Source organism: Pinus tabuliformis, chromosome 8 (assembly GCF_031772625.1).
Source record: "Pinus tabuliformis cultivar Carrire ecotype Pingquan chromosome 8, CPIR1, whole genome shotgun sequence".
Taxonomy (NCBI): Eukaryota; Viridiplantae; Streptophyta; class Pinopsida; order Pinales; family Pinaceae; genus Pinus; species Pinus tabuliformis.
The window spans coordinates 1,887,760,803-1,887,781,364 of NC_142294.1; positions in this window are offsets into that span (position 1 = coordinate 1,887,760,803).

Below are 20,562 nucleotides of genomic sequence, written 5' to 3' on the forward strand. Positions count from 1 at the left end.
CAGAGTAGTTTCATTTAAAAAAAAAACTTTGTGTGATCCAAGTTAAATGTATGATTCATTTCTAGTTTCTGGGATTGAATTAATTAGTGAGATTTATTTTATACTAAGATTTTTATTCCGGCATTAATGTAATTGAATTTAGGGTGTGCAGTTCATGTCTAGCATTTCAATTTAATTTAACATCGAGTTGAGTACAATATTAGAAGCAGTGTGGATTTCTTTGGTTTGATTTGATTTAAAACATGGTTAATTCAATTTGGTAGCATGAGGTAATTTAGCTCAAACAATAACATAAGATTTGATTGTGTGAGTAGTGTGGTTATAATTAGAAATAGAGGTTGAATTGTCATTTGAGTTTCTTTCCAGCATTAAATGAGGTCAATTTGATAGGTTTCGTAACAAGAGGATTTAGTTTCCTTAAATGTCATTTGTTTAGATTTCCTTGAGTATCATTTCAGTTTCTTTGAGATCAGTAGTCTTTGCATTTGAATGTTGAATGTTTCTCTTTGATTGAATGTAGATAGCTCCGGAGTTTAATTCCAATTCCGCATTCACTAACTTAATTCAAATTTCAAGCCCATTATCTTATTTTAGATTTAATCTTTATGCCCTTTTGATTTAGTGATTCCTATTTTGTCTTGATCAACATTAGAATAGATAAATGAGTGTTTTATATTGTACATAATTTGAATCCTATAGTTAGCATTTTTATAATTCTAAGTGATTTTACTAGAAATAGTGTTTGATTTTTTATCTGTACTTAAATGACAAGTTGATTTCTTACTCTAGTCTAGGTTAGACGCTCTAATCCTCCATTACCTACGATTGTGCCCCTAAGTCATACAACCCTAGATTGATCATTTAATATTGGAATTATTGCATATATAATTTTCCAAACAATCCTAATAAGGTACTCACTATTCTCAAGCTTTAGTTCATGGGCTGAGGTCATAACAATAGGCATCTCAACAAGGCTATCAGATCCAACATCCTAATTAATACATATAGTTATTATAGCATATTTAATAATGCTCATATCTTGCATTCATAGCTCAAGACTTTAAGGGATTGCAAATAAAATAGTGAATCTGTAAGTGGCTAAAGAGTTAATTAGGCAAATGTCACTTATAGTTAATTATTTCACAACTTTTCTTTGAGATCGCAATGAGCCTTCATTAAACAGGAAAGAGAAACACAAAAACAAACACTTAATTATTGGGTTGAGGTGTTATGAAAAGGGAACAATCACCCCCTTTCATTGTGGTCAAAGTAGTGGTACAAGAAAAGTTGAACGAGAAATGCCTCCATAGATCTTGCGAACTCAATCTGTGAGTACATGGCCTCCCATCTCTAGTGACCCCACTAGATCCCCTTTAGATAGGCACTGCATTCCTCCACAACACACGAGACCTGAAGGACCTTTCTATTGAGAGTGCTTGGATGAGGAAAAGCTCCACACTCTTCCTTCATTTTTTGACACTAGAGGATTGGCTCAAAGTCATTTGGGCTAAAATAAGGTTTCTTTTTCACCCACCCACATAGAGGATATTCGTAGATGTTGAACTCACTAGAACGCAACAAGCGGAACTCAAGCAAGATAGAGATTGGGTTGCAACTACATGGAAAGAGGGAAAGTGAGAAATTATTCGAGATCTTAAAGTAGTCATCTGTATTTCATTTCCCACAGGATACTCCCAAACTTGGGTTAAATGATGATCTCATTCAGATGGGGGAAATTTTAGATGGAGTTGCCCCACCATCTATATTGGTTGTTGGAATTGCAATGGTATGTTTTTGCCTTCACCAGGTACACTTAATGATGCTATCGAATACCACAACATTCCTTTCCTCATCGATATATATGCAAATCCCATGTAGACACCTACCTCAATTCAGGGTAACCACTGGATATGGTCATGTATGAAGGAGACACAATTTGATAGCGTCAAAGGTTCAAGAGGGGGTTGATTGTCTTATATGAGACTTGCATAAGGGTCAACTTACTATGATGTCATTAGACAAGCATGCTAGATATTTTTGGCTCTGGGTCCATCAAAATAACTCCTTGGTTCGAGATAACTACATTATTGTTTGCTACTTTCCCCCTACCATGTCCCAATTTATGCCTCATAGGGAGATCGAGGGGGATCCTTTTCTTGATTTCTATGCATACATCTCCCACTATTCAACTCTTAGGGAGATCATACTTCTAAGTGACTTTAACACCTGCACCAAAAGCCCTAAAGTATCACTCCATGATTGATTCGAGGGTACACTCTAACTCCAAGAGGTATAGATTGAGTCCATGAGCCTCCATAGGTGCTCACAAACTAGGAATAGACCCATCACAAGTTACGAGAGGTATACTTTGTAGCTAGGGGAATATATTGATACTAAATAGTCTCCCTACTTTCCTAGGTTCATGGGACTTTACTTGCATCCCACGTAGTGGGGTGCCAATGTGGTGAATCATGTTCTAACCAACAAGGATTTCCTCCCCCATATCGCGATTCTCCATATCCTACCTTACCTTGGAAGGATATGCCCTCTTCACCTTCTCCCTCTCTACATCACCCCTCCATCCACCCAATAACATAAGCCCCCACCCCCCTCTCATACTACCTTCCTTTTCATCCAAGACTAAGTTGTCTCTTACACCATCCAACCTAAGGAGTTTCTTTTCCCCATTTCCCACTTAATATTAATGAACATGCCCACAGTCAAGTATGAGGTCCTCTCCACAATCATTAAAGAGGTTACCTTTGATTCCTACCCCCATTTAACCCATGAATATGTCCATGAACATTTTTCTCATCCCTATGCCTCATCCTATATCATCCCTCTACTTTGTCCTTGAGCTACTACTCACCATAACTATTCTTCAACCATGAGTTGTGCAAGTCCTCAAGCCACTACTTGACCTTTGACCATTGGTCACCCTCGACTTGTCACAAGTTCCCCTCAACCACAATTAAAGGGAAACCTTTTAGTCATAGAGAGTTATTCCATTGCTCACCCTCAACTCACTGCAACTTACCCTCAACTGCAACTTCTAAACTATTCTTTTGCATTGGCCCACTTCGTATTGCATCAACCCTTTTCTCTATACCCTCAAGTCATTGCCTTCTTTATTGCTCAAGACTCGTGGTTTCTACTGCCCAAATATTCAAGTTTCTCGTTATTGAGACTTAGGGTTTCTTCTTAGAGACGCATCTATGTCGTAGTGAGTATGGAATCACGAAAAATTTTGTGGGGTGGTCGACACAATAGTGGGACTTAAATTGCACCACCCAGATTTACATTTTCTTCCTATGCTTGACAGGCATTGCCAATAAAATAAGGCTTCATGGGTGAAGGGAAATGGAACCAAAACATCAACATATTACAAATTCAAGTGAAGCATTAGTTTCAAGGGAATGATAATTAGATTACCTCATCTAAATCAGTGTTAAATTTATTCTTTTTCCATGTGGTGACAAGAGGTTCAATGGAGGAGGCTATGGTTGACACCATCTTAGCTAAACCAATTATACATTTCATTGCATGATTATAATCCTCACTATGGTTTTAAAGAGTATATGTGGCTGCCATAGATTGAGTGAATTCACTCACCAATGGTTGTCTATTAGTTCCTTCAACCTACAAACCATTGTCAACACACAATTAGTTGGCTATTTAGTAAAACTCAAAAAACATAACACAATGTATAATCTCCAACAAAAAAATTGTATACTTACAAATATGTGTTGTTTGGCTCACAACCCACCCTGGCCCAAAAAACATCAAGCCTTCACATTATCTCTTGCTTTCTTCACTCTTGTGCTCTTTGCCAAATCCAAAACAAACTTCTATGGCAACCCAACAACCTTGAGTTACTAAGGTGTACTGATAACATTTAGTGGCTCTTTTACAATCCCAATCCATGGAAACCAATTGATATATATAAATAAACCCTACAAATCCCTCTAGTAAAGTCGTGGATATCTTCCTTATGTATCCACCAACAGGATCGTCTCATTAGAGGTGAAAAAACTCATCATAAAAAAATAGAGTACAACAACACAAAAATTAAGATTAAAAAGCTATGCACATTTTCTAGTCGCTCACGACCATCCTCGTAGATGAATAATTATAACTATACACTTAATTAACATGGACATGGTAATACCAAGTGCATGTGAACATAAAATAGTAATTTGGACCTACTCGTGAATAGCATTTGAGACATGACTAGCATTATATTCATCTCCTGATGTTATTTTTCACTTCTGTAACATTGAAACTTCAAGATGGAAAGCCACTATAATTAAATCCTCTTTAAGGGATTGTGCATCCTTGAATTTCCATAATAAGAATTGATATAAGTAACAACTCTGGACAACATAAAATACAACTAGCTAGGCTAAAAATAGCCTATGTTGACTTAAAGTCTGAGGTTCTTCAGAACCCATTTCATTGGTTGCTACATTTGGAGAAGGTCTTGACAAAGAGCTAGAAGAAGGCCCATCTAATATAATAATGATTAAGGTTTCAAACTCTGGAATCAGCCTAGTTGTTTCTCCTGTAACAGTAGTTTCAGGGTCTCCCCTACCATTGAAGAGAGCCTCACAATAACCAAAAATCATATGGGCACACAAAACGAAATGTATTGGATACCTTAACAGTTCCTTTGCTGCAACATTTTGAACTCTAGTTGTCCCTTTGCTAGACGCTTGAGAAATAACCATCTTTGTGGCTCTATTTCCAGTTGAAGACATTTTATTGTATCTTGGACATAACTATCTAAGCAAATGATTTATTTGTGAAACATTAGATTGACTTGCTTGTGACACCAAAAATTGACTCTCAATGAGATCTAGATGTGCTTTCACAACCTGTAATGTGGAAGTCGACTATATGTGAACTGCAAACTACTCAAAAGGAACTAAATTAACAGAGGAATGATCTATTTCACATGCAATAAACTCCCAAGCTAAAGCATATGTTGTAAGTATTGACCTTTGGAACTACCTCCAAACCCTATAAAACAAGAACTCGGTAAGGTTCATTAAAAACAAAGTGTTGCATTAGTCTATTAGAATTTCTAAAATCCAAATTTGAATTCCCATATAAGTTAGACTATGATCTGGCAAACTTTCTTCAGAGACGGTCACCATGCTTGTACACTTTGTCGTGACTAATATGGTTTATGCCTGCACATCTTCCTCTTTTCCTTATAAGTTCTTCTCTTTTGCGTTTTTCTTGCCTAAGTGTTATATTGGGAGAAATGATCTTCAGGCGATTAAGAAGAAAAAAATGTTGATATCAACTGCACCATGCATACAAGCCCTTTGCAATCGATTTTCTAACTTCTCCCTCAAATTTTTAATCTCCATTTCCCTCTGAATACAAATGGAATTGGAAACCTTTATTTATTTCATAACGATTGCATGTGCATGAGTTTTTTCAACCTCTAAAAGACCCAAATGCTTCTCCTCTGCAATTTCAACTATTTGACATATTGTTGAATAAAGTGTTTCCATACGCTCTTTATTTTATCTTCTTGCAACATGTAATGTAGAAGGGAATGGGCCATCTTCTCCTGGGAAGTATCCCTATGTTTTTTGTTTGCCTCTAGAAGAGCCATCCTATTTATCTATGTTTGTTGCACGTGAGATTCAACTTTTGATTCTGGCTCCTCACACTCCCTTTCAGTACACAATTGCACTTCTATTTTGGCAGCTTGTCACAACTCATTATACTTGGCTAACTGCATCTATGCCTATGCCAATAGATCCAACTTGCCAAGATCACATAGTATGATGGTTAATGTCAATGGAATTTCTATATATAAATGGATTTTAGTGAATGCATGAAGAGTTATTTTTTTACAAGTTCTAAATGTGTTGTAAACAATTTCAAGATAAATATCAAGAAATAGTGAAATTTCAACACTAAAAACTTGAGTGACCAGGTCAAGGTTTGTCTTTAAAATTGACATAAAAAAATGTTTATACTCTTTCACTCTATACACACAGAGAGATTTCAAATAAACATTATTATATATCTGAAGTAGTTCCTGCACCAATATGGTCATTTCAGTGAATTGCAGGGCCTTAGGACTAATTCTGTGTTTTAACAAATCCCACTGTTGTGGACTGGGAAAATGGACCAAAAGCCTCTATATAGCCATGCACCCATTTTATCTCTTACACGTGCATGAAACTTCCATAACTCTTATCTAGAATCAAATTTAAATATATGTTACGTAACTTTTATCCCCTAAAAAAAGAAACATACAAGTAAAAATGCATCATACTTATCCCTACAACACGGTTTAGGAAACAAATCTTAGTTCCTAATATCTAGAAATGAAAATAATAACAACCTATTTTTACTTGAGACATAAATTCTTAATTATCAGTATGTGGCAATGAAAATAGTGACAACAAATTTAGGCTTGAGCATATTAACGACCAACATCAATATTTGGAAAACGCAACACACTAAAATTAGTGGTATGCATGTAACCATGCAGTATTAGCAAGAGAAATTTATACATTGGTAACCATTAAGACCATTAGCGAAGAAATAATGATCAAAATCAACATCCAAATTTTGGGCATTTTTGTTTGCAAACACACACAATTTTAATCTTCATTTTTGGCATAAAATGCCATGTACATCTACTGTTGATATTAATAGTTAAACAAAGCATCTTATCAAAAATATTTATCAAAATAAAAATGAAATACAATGATACATCATAGAACCATTGTATCACACACAATTTAAATAGTAAAAACTCAAAACCATCATAGCAAAAACAAAGAAATGGATGAGGTTCAAGCTACTAGTTATCCTCGATCAACCTTTTTCTTTTCCCTTTGCATCTATGTACCACAAGAAACTACATCATCTATGGTAATGTGAAAACAATCAGCTATCAGCCCCTGGTTCAAGGTTGACTGATGCTCTAATTAAAAGAATGCTTGTCACCACACATAGTTACAACAATAAATATCCATGCCTTCTTCTTGACAACAAAATACTCACAAAAGGTATGAACCAACAGTAATACTTTTGGAAGCGAGATAAGAAAAGCAATTGGCGTAGCTCTGGTTTGAATTATTTGAAACCATTAGGCATTATTTCTCTTTTCAAACTAGGTACCATAATGTCCAACAATCTATTCTACATAAGCTATGATCTTCTTAATGTTCTCAAGTATTTTTTGTTCTTGCTTGTATGCCATTTTCCTCAAGTTGTGTACTTAAGAAATGAGTTTTTTGGATCATTTATTGGCTATAAAATTCTCTTTGGATTTTTCAAGGTGTGTCCAAAAAATATTCCTTTGCAAACCCTTCATTGTACTTTCTACTTGCATGTGAATGTGACCTCCTGTGGCATGCCCTCTCTTCTGTCTTTGTTTGGTTTTGTATTGGAGTGAAATTTGTTTTATTAAACTTGAATCGAATGAGTGTAATTTTTTGTATATGGACAACTTCATGGGAGATTCTTTACTAGGCCCTTTTCTGGACCTAGTTTGTTTTATATAGACTTCTTCATGGGAGATTATTTACTAAGACATTTTCTAGACTCATATTGTTTCATATAGATTGCTTCATGGGAGATTCTTTACTACCCTTTTTAAACTCTCTCGTAAGAAATCGAATAAATATGCATATATTTTTAGTAGATTTACTGAACCTAATTGACTGCAGTTAGCCAAAGTTAAATTCCATCCAAACCATTATTGTGGTATTCAAGTTAAAAATCAAGGACTATATTGTGGTAATGAAGATAAATTTCATCTGATATACATGCATCTTCATGGTGGATTCTTGACAAGTAATGTGGTCAAGATAATGTATATCTGATTAAAATCTATGGTTTCTTGTTTTTTTTTGGTTAGTAGGAGGGATTTTTGGTCCCACGTGTTTATGGGCTTGGGAGTTTCTATTCTAAACCCCACTAATATATATTCAAGGCTTTTTCCCATTTGTAATGTAACATGTGAGCTTCTCATAATGCTATTCATTAACTTATGCAAGTATCAAGGATATTCACCAAATATCTTCGTTGAGTTGTTCATGTGATCATCATGTGGAATCTATACTTTCCTAATGGTTATATCATTCTAAAATTTAAGATGGTATCAGGGCTATGGGATTTTGTCTCTCTAGCCCTGACTATTTGCACTCAAGATCACTGAGAAGATTATTTTTTTTCACCCATCCAAATAGAACATAAAGAATTTCAATCTGAATTTGATTACAATGCATTTTAGGTCAAGGATATTGCAACATATGAGTTTTTTCCTATTGTTGTTTTTTTTATGAAGTTTATTTTGGAGCTAGGGTTTGATGTCTTTGGTTGCTGCAAAAAACATTCCCTACATTATTTGTAGCTTTTATGGAAAAGAATTTTGGGCATTTTTGTTGTTATTTTCCTATTAAATAAGGGTAAAAAATTAGGGTTTCTTCTTCATGCCCACTCCTAAATCTTCCCTTTGTCCATGAAATCTTGGAATTGTTTTTTATTGTAGAGTGTATGGAAAATTTCTTCACAGGGCCATTTTTCAGCCTATTTTTAGTAGACATTTAAGGAAGAAGTTTTGAAACATGATTTTTGGCCCTATATCATCCTCCCTACTGACCCTCCATGACTATTTTCCTTGATTCTACAAACGTACCCAAATTCTTCCCAACAAATCTATGGCCTGAGCAAATCTATGCTATGCCTATGGCACTGTTTTCTAGAGAATTTTTGGCAATTTTCTCTTGCATTGTGTCAGTCACAAAGACATGTAACTTGCATGTTTATTATTGATTTCGAGGTATTTTTTGTTGTTATCTTAGGTTTCATGTTGTATTTCAACTTGTTTAGCAATGTGTTCACCATAGGTTTGGTTGTGACTAGTATATGCCATTTCTAATCTAAGGAGTAATTTTCAAACTAAAAAAACCCTAATTTTGAGAACTTAGGGCATGTGTTTTAGAAAATAATTCCAACATTGTTTCATACTAAGGCCAATCCTAAGCTCTCTTTCACATACAAATTTCGAGGTTCCCTTGGGACTGAATTTCTCTATACATGGACAACAAATTACAATGAGTGTGTAGCTTGTTCCTACAACAAATAAACATTGCTTCCAACTGTAATGGTTCCCCTCGGACTGAATTTCTCTATACATGGACAGAAAATTACAATGAGTGTGTATCTTTTTCCTGCAAAAAATAAAGATTACTTCCAACTGTAATTGATCATGTATCTCTAACCTTGTGTTTTTCGAATACTTGAAGGGGAAATATTTTATGGAAAGCATTACCTTTTGTTGTTCAAAAAATATTTGTTGCTATTTCCTTTTGTGAGGTATCTCACTCTTTGTATGCACACCCAGAAATTTTACATTTTCCCCCACACTTTTGACTATTCATGCATATTTCATTTTGTTCCAATATGGACAAATTTGATGACGAAGAAAATGACTTTCTTGATCGCAAATGTTTACAGAGGGTTGCTTCCACATTGGATACCATTTCCTTAATCAACTAATGTTGAAAATGTGGGACCCATGGAGCATCATTGTAATGTCTAACAATGAGGAGAAACAAATATTCTTCCACCCATCAATCAACATAGAGTAATCGATGCCCATGGGGCATAGAGAAGTTGTTGACAAGGTGTTTTCTTAAGGCACTCCCTAGTGAAAAGGTCATTGGTTTGAAGAAAAAATATAGCCATCAATACAGGTTAGTATGACACTAGATGCGTGCAATCCCTGAGTGATTTTGAAGGCTTAAATTCCCATGGATCTTGGTTTCTCAAGCCACATCTTAGTCATACAAGTTTGCAGACAAACTAAGGAAAAAGAACATAGATCAACTCGTACTTTATATCTACTAGATGTCCAATTTTCTTATCCATCATAGAGACCTCTCAGAATAAAAAGAACTGGGAACATCATAGTCAAATCCACTAGTCATGAAAAATCAACTATAAATCATTAGCCTTTTCCTAGGTTGGGGTGTTATTCCAATGAATCACGTTCTTCCCCTCACTGGAAAACTCCACAGTTTTCCTTTTAGACACAAATGGTGATCAAGTAAACCTAGAACTAGATTCTAAGGGTGAGGGATTTGTCCTTGATCTTTTACAACATTATAACTAATACTAGTAGCTTCCCAATCTAGATGACACATTAAAATTCACCACAAATGAGACATGAAATTTCACAATTTCAGTCTTTGAATCAAGAAACAATGGACTAGTCTTAACGTGATGACACCACTACCCAAGAGATAGTAACTATGTTGAAGGGAGCTTATACAAAAATTATATTTCAATATTTTGGTTCCACCCTTATTCTTCCTCCTACTATCTATGATCTTCATTACGGGTGCATCTAAAATGGCTTTGCTTAAACAATTGTAGATCCAAGGTACAATAAATTAATAATAAAACTATTCAATTTGACTTACCAAGAACTTAGGAATAAATATCCAAAAATGTTGAATATGAAATGTAATCCTCAGTGAGGTACTCTTGAAATTGATTCTTTAACTGACTAGTTGTGGATCTCCCTTCCTCACTATGGACAATCAAATCACTCCTCCCTGTCAAAGATGATCTCCTCAAATGCAGATTTCTCACAGTTTTCATTCTCTACTCATTGTTTGTGATATTTTTTGTCGATTTCTTATTAGCTTTCGGGTTTTTTCCTCTAACTCCTCATTGACTAATTTGATTCTTTGTTTTGTTATCCTTTACAATATGAGAACTTCTCACTAACTTCTCACCATTGGTCATCACTCCTTCTGTTATCACTCTTCTCTCCTTTGGTTACATTTTCCTCATGTAAATACTAAAATAAAGATGGTTTTCCTTTTTGGTTTTCATAGAGAAGGAGGTTAAGATCAAAACACAAGGCATTGAAATAGTTAAAAGAGACAAAAATAAATAATACTTCAGCAATCTTGTAAAGATTCTTGAATTATCAAATGGAAAGATCCAATTCCTCTTTCAATCTATCTTGACTCTCCACAAGGATTGGAAATATTTAACTTCTTAGAAGCAACATCATGCCTTATAATACAAAATTTTTGTAGCATGAAAACTAACAAATAGAAACCACTTTCAGAATTTTATAAGGACAAGAAGATATATGTATGAATGAATGTATGTATATATGCATTTCGTTCTAGAAATTAATGCTCTGGAAACATAAGTCTAACTATAGCAAGCTTCCTCTATAGATAATGGAATCTTACCACCTCATTGAAGACCACTTAGGCTAGGTTAATAGGTATATGGGGGTGGTTGATAGGTGTATATGTATGCAAACAAACTATCACAGAATCTCATTGACCATCTTCATTTAATAAATTTTCACTATCTTTCAAATGTTTATGATGGGGATCAACATGAAATGTGGGATACCATGTGGAAAAAAGCATAACAGTGTGGTCTGGTAAGTGATTTAGAAGTGGAGTGGAATGCTAAAAAAGAAAAGTTAGTCAAGACCATGATTGAAATGAGGCATCGACAAGATTCCCTAGCTTGAACCCCAGACAAAACAAGAGGAAAGTCTCTTTTGGTTACAAAAAAACTATCCAATTAGCAGAAGGAAAAATTTTGGTCAGCTGTGGGAAGTATTACATCATGTGGACAACTCAAATTTGACCATATTTATTATGGGAAATTTTTCTCATCAAACTCCATCACTAATGCATGGTGTATGCTTTCATATAGAGGGATATATCTCTCCCTTAGACACTTGTTCAATACCCATAGAGGGTACCACTCTTCTCACATCACTTATGTCAATTTTCATTGATTCCTTCCCATGTTACAAAGCACCAGGTTGTCTTATTGATGAGTGTGAGAGGAGGTTGAATTAGGCATGTAATGGCTGATTAACAACATGAAATAACTTGAGGGTGGTGGACGGTATATTAAAATAAAAGGAGTTATGGGATATTGAGAAAGTGATCAAGTGTACATGAAGTTTGAAGGTGGAAAAAAAGTTGTCTCTCATAGAATGTTTAACCTACAAAGTAAACAAAAAGAACCCTCTGTTTTATTCTTATTATTTGCCCTTATCTTAGTTTTATGAGTAGATAGTTAAAGAGAGAGTGGCAGAAAAATATGAACCGAAAGGACTTTTTTTATATAAAGGCACGTTACAATGTAGAAGAAATGAATGATGATGAAGTAGGAGAAGCCATTGATCATGTGATTGATTTTTTCTATTGCAATCCTTGTAGTAAGAGTAAGTTTGAGCTAAGTAACACCCACTTGAACTTGTATTTTGTTTCTTCTTGTGGGTTGCATGCTGAAATATAAATCAAAATAGATAAGGTTTTAGATTCATAGGATGGGCAATGTTGAGGTGTTGTTATTGCTCAAGGCATGTCCACTAGCACCAGAGTACCATCACATAGAGGCCATATTTTCAGGCCCAATTGCATACATTTTGAAGATAAAGAAAGAAGCTAGCCAATGTGGCATTTACAAGATAATTACTTCAATATCCAAGGCACCCAAAAGGGTTTTCATTGCAAATCTCAATTTCTATTAGGGACAATTAGAGAGAAACAACATTCAAGTTGCCATACATATTAGTGGTATAAAAGGGTTGTTTTGGTTCTATCATTATAAGTGGAACACAAGATTTTGGTCTATCATGTTCAGTAATCCTCAGAAAGGAGTTGCAGTATTGATAGGTAGAATACAAAGATATGCATTGGAATTTGAAGAGCCTAGAAATGGTTGGGATCTGATTAGGTCAATTAGTACCTTATTGTCAGATAGATAGCAAATTTTTTAATCCCCTCCATTATTGGAATAAAAACATCCAAAAAAGGATTTCATAAACGGGGTTACAAGTGTTCAATATTCAAGCAATTGGTTCTTTTAGAGAACATTTGGTAATCCCCAAAGTCTCCAGGAAAAAGAAAATGAATCTTTAATGAAACTCTGTAAGATCATTTCTGGTGATAGCATTTTGAAAACAAGTCTCAATGCAAAGGGGCTTATTTGGAAAAGTTGGAAATATTCCTAAATGAATTCCTTATTTAAATAAAAGACCAAATAATTTTGTAATAAGATCCAACCTTTGTTTTTCACTTGTAGAGAGGCTCAATAGAAGATGGTTTGTCTAGGACAAGGAAATCAAGTGAATTCAAATATGTCAGGGAAATTGGAAGCCTACTCTTTCTTTAAATTCATGGTGCTGGGGTGGTTGATTCTCAAGAATAGCATAGTACACAAAAATGGACTTCGGTATACAAGACTTTTGGATGGTTGTTGCATGACCTAAAAGGCAAAAGTAGTAAATCATATTTTATGGAAATGCAAGATACAAAGGGCTCAAAATGATTCTAGATGTCATAAGGCCTATCTGGAAAGTTTGGAAATAGTCCTATAGGAAATCCTTCTTTGAGTAAAGGATCGAAGGACCTTATGATAAGACCTATTCCTTGATTTTACATTTTCAAAGGGTTAATAGAAGATGGTTTGACTAGACAAGGAAATCAAGTGAATTCAAATATTTCAGGGAAACTAGAAGGCAACCCTTTTATTAAAGACATGGTGATTGGGTGGATGATTCTCAAGAATATTGTAGCACATAAAGACAGATAAAATTCAACATACATGAATTTTAGATGGTTTTTACATGACCTAAAAGGAATCTTTCATGGAATTTCAAGATAGGTCATACCTTCTGGAAGTAGATTTCTACGTATTGTCACATTCTATTTGTTCCTCTTCATTGGAACTTTGTCATTTAATGGATACAACTATTGAGGAAGCTTTAAAATAATTTTTGGACAATGAGGAGGTCAAGAAGGCTCATCACTCTACCTATAATTGTCCTTTAGGTAATATTGCTAACAAGAAATGAAACCCTCTTCTAAGAAAAATCTATCACACCAGCCATGGTCTTCTATAAAGTTCAGGTAGCATACAAGTACTACTTAGAGGTGAAAAACCCAAGATAGGAAAGAGAGAATTTTTTACGTGGATATCAATTAATCTATAACTTGTGGCTTTTTCTTTCGGGGCTCTCAAGAAAATCCAAGCCCTAATGAAGCAGAAGGTGTTCTATGGTTATAAGAATCTCACAAACTCCTATTTGGGTATGGTATAGGAAGGGGTGCTATATTATAATAATGATGTTGAGGTAAAATCTACCAAATTTCTAATAACATTAGCATTGAAAGAATGTTTGGGTCAGATGCAAACTTTTAGGGATTACAAACCAATCATATTTTAGATGGACAGATCTCTTCAAGCCTAAAATATAAACTTGCAAGGTGTTACTCATAGAAGTTAGAACTAAACACTACTTTTCACTCATTTGCATGTTATCATGTGCTTAGGGAACACAATCAAGCATGCAGTAAGCCTCACAACCCTTTGCAGATTGATAGGTGGAGAGAATGGGTTGAAGAAACTCTCCCCCCAAGACAAATTGACTATTAAATTTAATCTTTAAGAGGTTGGGATAATGCATTTATTGTTAGAAATCAAGATTCTTTGAATGGACGTGTGATTTTAGCACCCTGATCTTTGCACAATAAAGCAGAACATATATTGTTATTGCACTCTTTAAAACATAGGTGTTGTTGGACAAGCTATCATTCTTAGCAGCAATGCCCCTAGTTGATGTTGGACAAGTTATCCTAGCTCCATAGAAGCAATGCCCCCATTCATGGGTGACATTTCGAGAGGTATGTTATTATTAATTCAAGGAATGGAAAATGATATGATCTTTACAGTGGGAAAAGAAATAATGGTAAGATAAAAACTACATTTGCAAAAGAAATATGGGGCATGTACCTATTATATTAACCTGGTTGCCATAACCTTCACATCTAACCACTTCCTTAAATGAAAGAGTTGCATTTATGGGCACAACATACCAAGTTTTCAAAGCACCCATGTGTAGATACTTCAAACTGTGCAGATCATGGTCCTCCACATGTCAAGAAAACCAACTGAACAATACGGAAATATAAACCATTCGTGATGTAACTCTGGGGACCTCGTAGGGCATATAATGGACCAATGACCCTTGTGATCGTGAGGAATTACGTATATTCCATGTAGTGTTTGAGAGGTCCAAACATGAGTTTTGACAGCCCTCTTCCTAACTATGTTTCCTTCAATATTGTACTTTTCTCTCTTGTGGCATAGATGATGGTGGTAAAAATTTATAATTTGGTTCCCCAAAGGCAGTTCCAGGGATATCATTGGCATTCTCTACAGTAATAGGATTATCAACAGTTTCCCTCCAAAACAACATGTCCACCACCATAGTGTTGGGTTGTGTTATATTCTTTCCATGACTAGCCGACCTACTTAACCGGGGGGTTAGAGGGGGGGCAGAGCCCCCCCTTCGTTGCACCGGTTGCACAACGAGGGGGTCATAGGGGGTTTGAAGGGGGAGGGTAGCCCCCCTCTATAGGGTCCGGGGTAGCGCCCCAGAGAAATTCTTTTGGGACCCTATATTAGGTGGGGTGAACCTACTTATGGTTTTGTGCATGGTTTTAGCACATGGTTTTGGGCACAATGATTTTTCAGTCCATGGTATTGGATGCTTCGACATGTATAAATATTTATTGTAACATTGAAAGGAACAATAATGAAAAATCAAGTTGGTAGTCCCGGTTTTGGGATCCAGGGGAAATCTCTATGTATATGTGCCTTATGTGTTATGCTCTCGCAATGCTTATTTTATGTGTTTTAGAATTCATATGCAGGTAATTTATATATGGGGTTAAAACCTACATTTGGTATTATAGTTGTTTTGGCATTAAGGGGATGCCTTTGTTGCTGAGGGGTTTCGCTCGGGCCTATGGTAGACCCTGTTCAGTGGGAGATCTGCGGGATCGATTCCGGTGGTGAAAGAAGATGACGAGTAGTGGAAAGATAGAGATCGAGAAATTTAATGGTCAAAGTTTTGAGTTGTGGAAAATCAAGATAGAGGATCTGTTGGTGGATAAAGATCAGTGGATCGTGGTAGGTCTGGGTACTAAACCAATGGGAGTGTCCGATGAAGAATGGAAGAATTTGGATCGAAAGGCAAAGAGCACAATACGATTGTGTATCTCAAATTCAGTATTGTTGAATGTATCAAGGGAAGCTACAGTGAAGGCTTTGTGGGACAAGTTAGTGACTTTGTACCAGTCTAAGTCTCTAGTGAATAAACTGTTCCTATGGAAAAAGTTGTATAACCTAAGGATGAAAGATGGAGACTCGGTGATAGAGCATCTCAACACATTTAATACTATGGTAAGTCAGTTATTAGCTATTGATATCAAAATTATAGATCAAGATAAGTGCATCATTTTATTGTGTTCTCTACTAGATTCACAAGATATTCTGGTTATTGAAATAGGTAGGAATGCAACTGCCTTGCAGTTTGATGAAATAGTCTCATCCTTGATGATGGAGGAGATGAGACGGAAAAATATGGAGAGCCAGAATGGTGATGCCTTGTCTGTAAGAGGATAGTCCCAGAACAGAAACAAAAATAATTCATCGAGTGGGAGATCTAAATCTAGAGGGAGTTCTAAATCTCAAGGAAAACCTGTAAAGGTGGTTTGCTGGAAATGCGGAAAGGAAGGGCACTACAAAAGGGACGGTAAATCTAAAGCTCCCGAGAAAGGAAAGGGATATGATGATGCTCCTTTTACAAAGGTGAAAACCACCTCATATGAAGGTGGGGATGTATACTTGGCTTCTTCAAGTACACATGTAGATCATGATGCATGGTTGATTGACTCAGGTGCCTCCTTTCACTGCACTCCCCATAGAGAGTGGTTCTTCGAGTATGAAAAATATGATGGTGGTGATGTCTTCTTAGGGGATGATAGGAAGGCTATAATAATTGGTTGTGGAAAAGTAAACTTGAAGTTGCAAGGTGGAAGGATTAGAACACTTCAGATTGTTTTGCATATTCCTGTAATGGCCAAAAATCTAATTTCTGTAAGCAAGTTGGATGATGCACGTGTAAAAACAATGTTCGAGAAAGATACCTAGAAGATGGTTCGGGGAGCACTGGTATTGATCCGGGGAGTTCAGATTGGAACTCCATACAAGCTTCAAGGTAGCACTGTTGTTCATGGGTGCAACAGTTTTGTGGTTCCTGAAAGTGGAGCAGAAAAGCTAGTGGTCTCTGGAGAGAAGACCATGCTGTGGCAACAAAGGCTTGGACATATTGGAGAGAAGGGCCTTCGAATACTTCATGGTAATGGTATGGTAAGGTATGAGTAATAGCTCACTAGATTTTGATTTCTATGAAAATTGTGCATATGGGAAGCAAAATCGAGTGAGTTTCCCCTCTGGTGGTAAGAGGGTGAAATAAATATTAGAGCTTGTGCACAGTGATGTGTTTGGACCTTTGAACGTTCCATCACTGGTTAAGCCTGTGTACTATGTATCATTTATAGATGACTTCTCAAGGAATACATGGATATATTTCCTTAAGAAGAAAGCTGAAGTCTTTGACAGGTATAAAGAATTTAAGGATCTAGTGGAAAACCAAATAGAGAAGAAGATAAAGGTGCTGAGGACAGATAACAGTGGAGAGTTTTGCAACAAAGAATTTGAATAATTCTATAATAAGTGTGGTATAGCACGATAGAAGACTACTCCATACACACCTGAGAAAAATGGACTTGTAGAAAGAATGAACAATACGTTGATGGAAAGGGCAAGAAGCATGCTCAGTGGTGTGGGGTTAGGACAAGAATTTTGGGCAAAGGCGGTAGAGACAGCATGTTACCTGGTCAACAAATCACCTTCATCAATGTTTGAGGATAAGACTCCATAAGAGGTATGGACTGGTAAGAAACCCTCTATTTCACATATAAGGGTATTGGGATGTGATGGATATGTACATGTTCCAAAGGAGAAAAGAAAAAAGTTGGATAGTAAATCTAAAAAGTGCATCTTTATTGGGTATAATGATGGTTTAAAGGATTATAAGCTTTGGAACCCAGTAACAAAGAATGTTGTGTACAGCCAAGATGTGGTGTTTAGAGAGGTGAAAGATGTTATTAAACATGAAGTCCCATTGAAGGAACCTAAGAAGATAGAGTTTGCACTAAAGGAGGAAGAATCAAACTCTACAATAGAAGTGGAATCAGACTATGAAGAGCCACAAACTTTGGTTGTGAGAAGATTAGTTCAAGATAGAAGGAAACGAGAAAGGTATATTCCATCTACTTTCTGTTCAAATTTTTCTTTATCTATTACTGATGATGATCCCAGAACTGTGAAGGAAGAAGTAAATTCATAGGATGGCAACCTCTGGAAAGAGGCCATGGTTGATGAAATGACATCTTTGCACAAAAATGAAGCTTGGGATCTGGTGGAGTTGCTGGCTAGAAGGAAACCCATTGGCAGCAAATGGGTGTTTAAGAAGAAGAAAATTGTAGAAGGAAAGGTGGAGAAATAAAAAGCTCAGTTGGTAGCAAAAGGTTATTCCGAGGTGCTAAGAATTGATTTTGGTGATATTTTTTCTCTTGTTGCCAAGGTAGATTCTATTAGATTACTTTTATCTGTTGCTACTAATTTTGATTTTGAGGTAGAATAGATGGATGTGAAGACAAAATTTCTTCATGGGGATCTGGAAGAGGAGATCTACATGAAGCAACCTGAAGGCTTTGCGGTGAAGGGTAAGAAAGAATTGGTATGAAAGTTAAATATGTGTATGGGTTAAAATAGTCACTAAGGATGTGGTATCAGAAATTTGATACATTTGTACAGGGACTTGGCTCCACCAGAAGCAAAGAAGATCATTGTGTGTATTTTAAATTAATTGGTGACTGTGTTATTTATCTAGTCTTTTATGTGGATGATATGTTGCTGGTTGGAAATGACAAAGAAATTATCAAGGATTTGAAGACCCAATTATCCTCCAAATTCGACATGAAAGATATTGGTGCTGCAAACTATATTTTGGGCATGGAAATTAAAAGAGATTCAAGCAAAGAGGAAGCTCTGGTTAAACTAGAGGAAGTATGTCGAGACAATACTGCATAGGTTTAATATGCAGGACAGTAAACCGGTGAAGGTTCCTATTCTTGTAGGTGTAAAGTTATCTACTGAACAGTGTCCCAAGACACAAGAAGAGGAAGAGGACATGTCCTGTGTATCATATGCATGTGCAGTCAGTAGCCTTATGTATGCGATGATCTGTACTAGAACAGACATTGCACATGCAGTGGGAGTATTGAGCAGGTTTATGTCAAAACCAAGGAAGGAGCATTGGACAACAGTGAAGCAGGTTTTCAGGTATTTGCGTGGCACTAGTGATTATGGTTTGTGCTACCAAGGAAGACCAGGGTTGGACAAAGTGTTGGAGATTTGTGGCTTTGTTGATGCAGACTGGGCTGGAGATCTGGATCAAAGAAGATCTACAAGTGGATATGTGTTTAGCGTATTTGGAGGTGCAATCAGTTGGATGAGTAAGAAACAATCTATAGTGGCACTATCAACTACAGAGGCAGAATACATGGCAGCCACTCATGCAAGAAAGGAAGCAGTTTGGTTGTAGATATTGTGTTCAATTATGGGGTTAATACAGAGAGCTATAAGGATAGACTGTGACCGCCAAAGTGATTTTTTCTTGGCAAAGAACCCTGCTTACCATTCAAAGACAAAGAACATTGATGTTTAGTATCACTTTGTGAGGGATATGGTAGAAGAAAAAAGGGTGTTGCTGGTAAAGGTGGACACTTTGAAGAATACTGCAGATGCATTGACAAAATATGTTAGCTCTGAGAAGTTCTCTTGGTGTAGAGAAGCAATGGGCATTGTAGGGTTGGATAAATGGCTAAGCTCTCTTGTGCCCCCCTATGGAAAGAAACAACCAGTGGGAGAATGTTGGGTTGTGTTATATTATTTCCACGAGTAGCCTACATAGTTAACTGGGGGTTAGAGGGGGGGCAGAGCCCCCCATTCATTGTGCCGATTGCGCAGCGGAGGGGTGGTAGCCCCCACTATCTAGGGTGTTTGAGGGGGGTGGGTATCCCCCATCTAATGGGTCTAGGATAACACCCCAGGGAAAACGTTTTGGGACCCTATATTAGGTGGGGCGAACCTACCTATGATTTAGTGCATGGTTTTAGAACATGGTTTTGGGCGCGATGGTTTTTCAGTCCACGATATTGGATGCTTTGACATGTATAAATAAGTATTGTATCATTGAAAGGAACAATAATGAAAAATCAAGCTGGTAGTCCCGATTTTGGGATCTAGGGGAAAATATCTATGTATATGTGTTTTATGTGTTATGCTCTCGCACTGTTTATTTCCTGTGTTTTAGAATTCGTATGAAGGTAATTTATGTACGGGGTTAAAATCTACAATTGGTATCAGAGTTGTTTTGGCTTCAAGGGGAATAGGAGTAGTGTCCCTTGAGGATTTTGATATAGACCTTGTAAACAACTTTTTCTTGTTCTCTAATTATTCCAGTGTGTAGGTCTCCTTGCAAAGCATCTCCTCTAGCTTTCTTGGGACTCCATCCTGTTTGTTGTTGGCACCTAGTGAATTTCACAAGATTGG